A 9,328-nucleotide genomic window follows, 5' to 3' on the forward strand; every position below is an offset into this window, starting at 1 on the left:
GCCCACTTCGGCAGCGCATATACTAAAATTGGAATGATACAGAGAAGATTAGCATGGCCCCTGTGTAAGGATGACACACAAATTCATGACACATTCCATATTTTAAATACATACATATATTCATATATATATATATGAATCACTATGATGTACATCAGAAACTAACACATTATAAATCAACTATACATCAATAAAAAATAAAATAAAATAAAATAAAATAATAAAATAGAAATATTCTTCCCACTGAAGCAACAGTGAAATCTGAGTGTGGGCAGCACCTAACTGTGTCAGTATGCTCTGTGCCTCAGATTCTTCATTGGTAAAATGGGGATAATAGTTGTACCTCTTTCAGAGGGCTGTTACGAGATTTAAATGAGTTAATATTTGGAACATGTCCAGAAGACTGTCTGGCACATAGAAAGTCCTAGCTAAGCATTTTTATTAGTAGTCGTGTTAATATTATTATTATTCATTAGCCTTCCAGAAATAGGTTTCTTATTATTCACTAGCTTTCCAGAAATAGGTTTGTTTGAAGGAGTAAATACAATAATGCATCTTTTACTAAGAATTGCTGGGGAACAATGTCTTCCAAATTATTGAAATCACTACCTTTGAGTAATCAATCAGTCAACCCATCAGTCAGTATTTATTGAGCAGTGTCAGACACTGTTCTTCAGCAACACAGTAATGATGATGGGACAGTCCCTGCCCTCAATAAGCTTATACTCCAGTGGGAAAAGAAATAGATAAACACATCAATTAAAAAATAAGGTAATATTTACCATGAAGAAAATAAAATCATGCAATGTGACATTACAGCACCTGTCTGAAAGACAGTGGAGAGGTCATTAAAGTCCAAGAAGAGAAACTAAGTTGAGACCAGAATAGTGAGGCCATCATTTATGGATCTAAGAAAAGACCATTCCAAACAGAAGCAACAGCAACTACAATGAGCAGGCATCCTGAGAGAGGAAGAAATGCTCAGGGTTGGTGTGTTAAGTCATGTGTCAGATAGGATCCAGTAGAAAGAGATACACTGTTAACTGGGGAAAAGAAAAGGATAATTAGAGGAGTAAAGTCTTTATACAGGCAGCATAGGGTAGGATCCAGAATATGTCTGGAGGGAACGGCCTTAGACAGGGGCAAAGAGACTTAGCAGAGTCAATAAGTATGAATGTTATGGACTCTGAGAATCACTGGTTTAAAAAAAATAGATGGTGGTGCTATCACAACACATGAGTGGGTGGGGAAGGGAAGTAGAGGTTAGAGGAGTCATTTCAGAGAGTTAGAAATTGAATATGCTTGGCAGGTACAGTACGGCAGCACTTACAATAGCATGCCTTTGGCAAGTGCGGTCATGGGTTTGAAATGACTCTAGCCAGCACAATTGTTGGGTTTTCTCTAGCAACATTTAGCTGCTTGAGTGGACCATAGTGAGCAGTTGGTTGGGTGAAACCAAGGTTGAGATTTGCCAGGCGAATCTCCAAGGAAGGAAGGAGAACAAAGAGATGGCCAAGGCAATCAAGAGACATTTGCCAGAAGATGATCATAGTAGTTCATGACATCCCAGCTGGGGAAGAAGGTTAAGTGAAAAGATGAGGTAGCTCAGTGGTAGAGTGTGTGCTTAGCATGCACGAGGTCCTAGGTTCAATCCCCAGTACCTTCAATAAAAAATAAAATATATAAATAAACAAATCTAATTACTCCCCCCCCAAAAAAGAAAAGAAAATATAAGGGAAGCAAGAGCAAGTGATGAATGTAAAAAATAAATGACAAGGGCAGACGACTGGCGATACTGATGAACTTACACACTTGCAAGAGTGGAATCAACAAGGTAAACGACCTGGATGGACAGGAGGGAATGATCAGAAAATGACTAGTTTGAAATGAAAGTATGGCATTGTTGGTAATGAAAAGGTGGGCATGGTGACTATAGGAGTGGTATCTAAAGTGGGAGGAAGGACCAATATCAAAAACTGATCTTAAATTTTTCATTACCGTTATTTTAGATAGGAATAGGATTAAATAGTTTTTATATCATTCCTTGTATTATTGTTGTACACCAAACATATTTTTTCTGGTTATAATAGGGTTATCAACATAAACATTAGTTATATTATGACATATGTGGTAATTTCCTCAGTATTTCCTGATTGTTTTGCCCATGCAATAAATTATTCCTGACACTTGTATTTGCAGTCCTTGAGTCTACTTTCTAGAGGTTTTTTGTTGTTGTTGTTTTTTAAGAATTTTCCTGTCTCTTCCTTTGTTCCTTTCAGGCATAGTAGCCTGAAAACTGGACTTCTTAGAATAAACTAAAACATCCTTGAGTGAAGGTCTTAAAGGCATACCTTACCAGTTGTACTTAAGTCCAGGAAATTGACTGAGTCAGTTTGGTTTTCTCAGGTTTCCTTCACTTGATTTCCCTTTCTCCAGTCCAATAAGGCTTTATTGTTTAAAGAGGAGGAGTGGGTACCATTATCAACAGATGTCAATCCCCACAATAATAATAATAATAATAATAATAATAATAATAATAATAATAATAATAATAATAATAATAATAATGTTTTATTTCCAGCAAGTAGATTTCGATGAGATTTGACAAATTCTTCTACTTAAATTTCTAGTGTTCAGTTAAAATCTTTCTCTTGGGAAAGAGCTATTAAGTTATGAAAGGCCCTGGATTTAAGTTCAATGTTAAAATAATTCTGATCCAGGGTTTATGTCATTCATGTATGACATAAAAAATTATAACCTACCTCCCTACTGCCTCTAAAGACTCTTTCTCTAGTGGCCTTTTTCATGTATAACATCTATCATGTAACCACTGGTTTACAAAATGCATGATAACACAATTTAAGAATATTCCCAAACAGCCACTAGCCCAACCAAATTAGATACCTAAAGGGGAACAGGGGAGTATGCCATTTATTTTGGTTTTCTCCACTTCATTAATTTAATGACAAAAAAAAATTTTCACTATGACAATTGAGAGCACATGTCCACCTCTTTTTTCCCTGCAATTATTAAATAAAGACACAGATGACATTTCTGAAGAATCAAGACTCTGGGGCTGCTGTACGTTTTCATAAGGTGAAGAGGGAAGTCTCCACTTCCTGTCATATAACGAATACTGGCCATCCATCCCCAGCCTGTTTATGACTGCTAACTCCCGGGACTCAGTAAGCAATATCACTGTAGAGACACTTTCAGAAAAAGGCCTAAGAACTCTATTATATTTTCACAAAATGCTTTTGCAGGCATAAGAGATACAGAGTCGGGAAAGAAGTAATTAAATGAAAAGATTATTGATGAAAACAGAGTCAAAAAAAAAAAAAAGCAGAACCCTGGGAACAGCAAGAGATAAAGTAGCCAGAGGCATTGGCCTTTTCCAAACAATTTCACCACAAAAATATTTGACCATCAGCAGAGGCAGATCCTGGAATATTCCACTTTAGCTGGTAAAGCACAGGTTTAATCTCACCAATACGTTTTTGACGTGAATGATTTCAAAGATCTTACATTTCTACTTACATCTGTTACAGGTTTCTGTCAGTCTGTCTATCTGTCTGCCCTTCAAGTGGTTCATTCATTCATTCATCAATATTTGTTGAAATAGTTCAAACAATATTTGAAAAAAAACAGTTGTTTTGTTTTTTAAAGAAAATTTATGACTGCCAACAATAATCCTTTGGAGTTTTCTTACTAGAATGAAATATGAGTTTTAGGAGAGCTGTTGATTTAGATGAGGGCAGTAGGGTAGAAGAAGCAATAGTCACAGTGTTTTCAAAAACTCTAACAATTCAGTGAAGATCATACCTCAACTGATGGTGCCCTGAGTTTAGTCAGTTTTCAAATAATTTTTTTTCATTGCAAAGGAATAGGTTTATACACAAGAAAGAGAATCTAGGCCAATCCATCATGCCTTTATTGAGACCCTGTTTTGTGCCAGTCACCTTCTAGGTGTTATGTATACAATAGAGCACAAATTACACAAGAACTCTTTGTCCTCATGGCTCTTGCATTCCAGGGGAAAGACAACAATAAGCATAGTGAATAATTCAATTAGAGTGTGCTATAAAATAATGAGTGGTATGGAAACAAAACAGAGAAAAGGAGAGCAAGGAAAGGGAGCAGGTGTGTATGTCTGTAATTTTGTACATTGTTTAAAATTTGGGATTAGTATTGTGTTTTTTTCTTTGTTTTTCTTTTTATTATTATCTTTCTGATTCACATATACTTAAAGTCCCTTTCTTGGTGTAAAGGTCTCTGTGCAGAGTCATGTGACCACCAGTATAGTCAGGATACAGAACAAATGTCCCATCCTCTCAAATAGTTCCTGTCTGTTGTCCCTTCGTAGTGAAATCTTTTCCTCCCCAACCTCTGGCAACCACTAATCTATTCCTATAGTTTTGTCTTTCACAGAATACCATATAAATGCAAGTAAACAGTGTGTGGTCTTTTGAGGCAAGCATTTTTTCACGTATGTAATTTTAAATGGGACGGCCTTGACTGCTCTGTTATGAACAATATCCGAGTTACAGTAAGTGAAAAAAGCAAGATGTAGAAGAACCTGACTAGGAGGCTGTCACGTGTATTTTTTAGTACGTAGGGTTTCATATGCATAGCCTGCCTGTGAAAGGAGGCCAATAAGTCATCAACATAGTTGCCTCCAGGCAGGAAAACTCATTGTCTGGGGAAAAATACTTCTTCATGTACCCCTTTCATATCTTGAATTTTGCACCTGTGCAACATTTTTTCAAATATCTCAATTAATCCTTTAAGATGAAGTTTTATATAACCTAAAACAATTTATAATAGTTAAATCAGTTGTTTGGCAAATAATCTGTGAATATAAAATAAATCACCTAGATTAGGTATTTCCCTACCAACATGATTAAGAAAGTTTTAGAGTTATCTTTAAGGCAATCCCAAAGAGGAAAAGTAACTCTTAGAAGTGATTGGTCCTTACAAACAGTCAAAAATACAGAAAAATAAAAATATGATTAATGTTTTCATTTTTCTTGTCCTCTTCTTTTCCTCCTATGGTGGGCTTTATACTTAGCTCACTGCTAATTCTGTTTGAAGGTGAACAGGATGATGGATGAAGCTATAAGCACTCTAATTTTTTTTTCTTCTCTTTAGCAAGTTAAAACTCCAACTAACCTTCCTTTACGGGCACCAGGCACAGATTGGCTGGACTGGAATGGTCTTTACCAATAATACCTGCGGTACTAACAGTAACCACTGCCCACTGTTGAATCATAGCTCTTGCAGCAGACTGGAAAGTCTACTGGGAGGCTGGCATGAAGCTGAGAGAGCTTATCTTCAGTTTGTGAATTATCAAAAGAACCTCTCTGTTAATAATAGCTGCATTTATCAAAACATTAACTCATTTTAATGTTTCTCCATCGCTTTAAACTATTTTGAATGTCTTGTTCTTTGATAGGATCATAGCTCAGTGACCTCCTCTGAGGTCAGCAGGTGTGGCTTGGGCCACATCCAGATTACTAGTGGGAATGATCAATCCATAGCCCTGCCAGTGACCTGGGAGTCTCCAAAATTACAACAGACTTTGTGATCCTGGGAATCAGAGACACAGATGAAGAGGACTGGGATCTCTTGCCCATTTACAATTCCCAGAAGTAGCTGCCCCTCCCCTTCAGTCAGTGACTTAAAAATATTACTATTCACTCATCTTGCACACTCAACTCTTCTACCTTTACCTCCTCTTGAATTTCTAGTGAGAGTCAGTTTCTTGAGGGCGTTTTATTTTTAAATTCTTTATTGTCATTCCTGACATCATCACCTAGCCCAGGCTCTAATATTGTCAGTGTCTGGCATATTTTCCCATCAGGACTTTTTTTTTTGGATACAAGTGGGTGGCAAAATGTTTGGTTTTTCTCCCTGCTCTGTTTTGGCAGGAATCCTAGAAACAAGTTAAAACCAGGTCTATGGTCTGGGTTTCTTTACTGTACTCTTTGCAGTTTCACAGTTCAGGAGCATGGGGTGGGTGGTTCTGTTAGCCCACTTCCCAGGAAAGTAGGAAAGAAGTAGAAAAAGAAGTTGGCTGGGACAAGAAATTCCATTTCCAAGTCTATCAGGAAGTAGCTGAGAAATTTCAGCCGCAGAGATTGATTGCCCAAGTCCCAGATCCGCTACAAGAAAACTCAGAAGTTTTTTTCTGAACAACAAATGCCACCCCTTTCTGATTGCATGTTGTGACGAAGGCACCTTAAAGTAGGCGGGATGACTGGAGAAGCAAGGTTGAACAGGTGCACTTCTCACCCTGGCCAACCTCATTCTATTAGGCAGGATTATACAATACCCAAATACTGACTCATGTAACTGGAAAGCCTAGGCTACAGAGCTCTCTATGGGTATGGAGTTCCAACGATTTCAGAAACCTGTCTCTTCCCGTCTCTTTGCTCTCCTTTCCCATAAAGTGGCTTCTTTCTCAGACTCACTCTCTCCTCAAGGACACCCATGTTTCCATTCCAGCAATTCAACAACTGTCTGTAAAGAAATGTGCTTCTTTCTGAGTTGTTGCAGAAAAGATTCCTATTGGCCCAGCTTAGGTCATGTGTCATCACTGAGCCAATCACTGCAGATAAGGCTGTGTGCTTTGACCGGCCAGGCCTAACTCATGGGTCTCTTCCTCAAAACCCAAGAGTGCTGCCACCTTCACTGGATCACAAGGATTGCACAAGGGTGTTTCTCAAAGATAAAGGGAGCTATATTTAGCAGAAAGGAAATGGATTCTGAAAGGCTAGGACAAGAGACGGTTGTTGAAACTCCAAGGGGATAAAATTTAAAGAGATCCTCATTTTCTGATTCATGGAAGTTTGGTTTTGAGGGTAAGCCTCTCCTCAACTTTTGTGTCCTAGGCTCCTCACTCACCTTATCCTTGTCTTGGTCCTGGCTGCTGGGCAAAATAAAAAATATATATTCATTATACCCGTTTTCAAAAATATCTCCCAGAGTGCCTGAAATCTCTACCATTAGAGACTCATTTCTTTGAGTTAAGCAGAGACATCTCTAGGGATTCTTCAATTTTCCCCCCCCAAAAGTAGCCAATGGTAAATCTTTAAATCAGTAAGTTTCCCAAATACATGCTACTTATAGACTATCAAGTCAATAACCTCCAGGGCCAGCACATGTTGAAAGCCCCACCTCTCAATAAAAAAGTGTGGTTCACTATAAAGAGAGACCTCAGGGGAAGGGGAGGAGTGGGCAAGACCTGAGACTATACAGAAGAGGATCCCTGATGAGGAGGAAAATGACAGAGAAAAAGGAGATACAAGATGCTAAAGGCACACTTGTTTATTCAATCATTTAATAACCCTTAATGAACACTGGCTCTAGGTCTACTTCATCAGTTTTGCTAAGTTCTGCCATGTGGAGAAATGGAGGCTGGCAAGAGAGGAAGTAACAGGAAAGACTCAGGGCACAGTCCATGTGGAAATCTCTCAACTGGAACTCTTTGATGTTGTGCAACATCTGGGAAGGCTTATCTGGAGTTCCGATGAGAAGGCTACAGGGAGAGGATGAATCCTGTCAGTGGCAAATCTTGAGTATTTGGGTGTCTGGCATCTTTGAAGGCTTAATTTTCCCCCACAGCAAAGGTTTAAGGAAAGACTGGGAGAGTTATGAATTGTGTGTACCTCCTACGACCAAGGGAAAAATCAATCCTTAAAACACAAGATAAATAAGTCAAGCACCTCTTAAGTTTGGTACTAATAAAGACAATTTTCTTTATCTTCCATATTCTAGTCATTTTAAGCTACCCTTTCTGGGACTCTAGTCACCTCTGGCAAAGAAAAGTGCTTACATAACTGAAATATAACTGCCTCTCATAAAAACCTGGTTTAAAAAATTTTGTCCATCTAATAGTAAGTATAGAAAGCAATGATTCTGCTATTAGTTGAAGGCTGTATTTGGGAGTATGAGTGTTCATTACATCAACTCATAATGGATACAAACACTACCCAGAAAGCAGAGGGACATGGTCCACAGAACCCAGGTGTCTGCTTCTGGTGGCAAATCTGTCACCATGGTGTGAATGGTGGGTGGCTACATGCCAGAAAACTTGGATCTTATAACTCACTCCCCTGTTTATGGAGCAGCCTTCTCTGGAAAATGGTTTCCACACGATGTGCCTACTGAGAGAGCATGTGATGACCTGAGTGTCTCGGGCCCTCAGCAACTATATTTCACCGTAACTACTTGCTTTATTTTCCATTGACAACTAACAAATAAGCATTCTAGTTTTAAGTACCAGGTTTCAGTGCGCTAAGAATTAAGTTTCTGTATCCACAAGGCTTAAAGCCAGATGCTAGACCAGGGGCAAGTCACCAGAACTGTGTTGATCAAACTTGAGGCTCCTTCGAGACACACCGGGAGGCCTTCTTTCCTACTTACACCCCCTTCTTTCACTCTCTCAGTCTTCAAACTGGGAAAATTAGATTCTATAAAAGCAATGAAGAATTTTTAAGTTCTTTTTTGCCCAAAGAATACTACCAGATAAACTTTTTGCAAAACAATATAATAATTGGCAGATTTATTAATGAGTGCAATAAATATTGAGTGCCTATTATATGCAAAGTACTATGCTAAGTGTGGTGGAGAATTCCAAGTTGAAAAGGATAGAGTGTCAACCCTTGGAGCTTGTAGTCCGGAAGAGATATACAATTACTTTTAAGAGGCAAGCTATCTTAACTTCTGTATTAGAAGAATAAACTACACCATTTGGAGAAAGAAAGAGTAACTGCAACTAGTGGCTCAGAGAAGACTCCTTGGGAGACATGGGGTCTGAGCTGACTCCACGAGATGTTCTGGGGAGAGCAGCAATCCAGGCAAAAGGGGGGTTGGCTCAAAAATGCTGGGAACAGACCTTCCGTGTGGCTGAAAATCTGGGCCTTGGCAAGAATGCCAGAGAACTTAAGACCAGTCGGCTGGCATCAGAGACACATTGGGAAGACTCTTGGCTCTATACCACAGGGAGTGCAGGAGCGCTTTGCCCTCATAGATTGTCATGGTTAGTTAAATCATAAACCACCAGGCCTGTGGCTTTTGAGCTTGTCCTAAGTGGAAAGACGTATCAATCCAATACATAGTATTGCACATTATTATGCAACACTGTATAGGTATAGATAACATATCTACAATAAGGTATCCTCTTCATCTCTCTCTTTCGTTTGGTTTTTCTTTTGAATCTTCTAATCTACCTAAATTAAGACCTCCAAATTCAAGATCGTCCAAGCTATGAGCCCCATAAGAACCCAGGGTTTTCAGGAACATGGGAAAAGATGTCACCTCTGAAGTA

At 38.7% G+C, this 9,328-nt stretch overlaps 1 non-coding gene across 1 annotated transcript; it reads left to right on the forward strand.

The window, feature by feature from the left end:
* On the forward strand, positions 1-105 carry LOC116281365 (U6 spliceosomal RNA). The gene has a single exon (XR_004190813.1). It is a non-coding gene; the product is annotated as a U6 spliceosomal RNA (small nuclear RNA).
* Positions 106-9,328: the final 9,223 nt, after the last annotated feature.

This window comes from Vicugna pacos, chromosome 7, assembly GCF_048564905.1.
Source record: "Vicugna pacos chromosome 7, VicPac4, whole genome shotgun sequence".
Lineage (NCBI taxonomy): Eukaryota > Metazoa > Chordata > Mammalia > Artiodactyla > Camelidae > Vicugna > Vicugna pacos.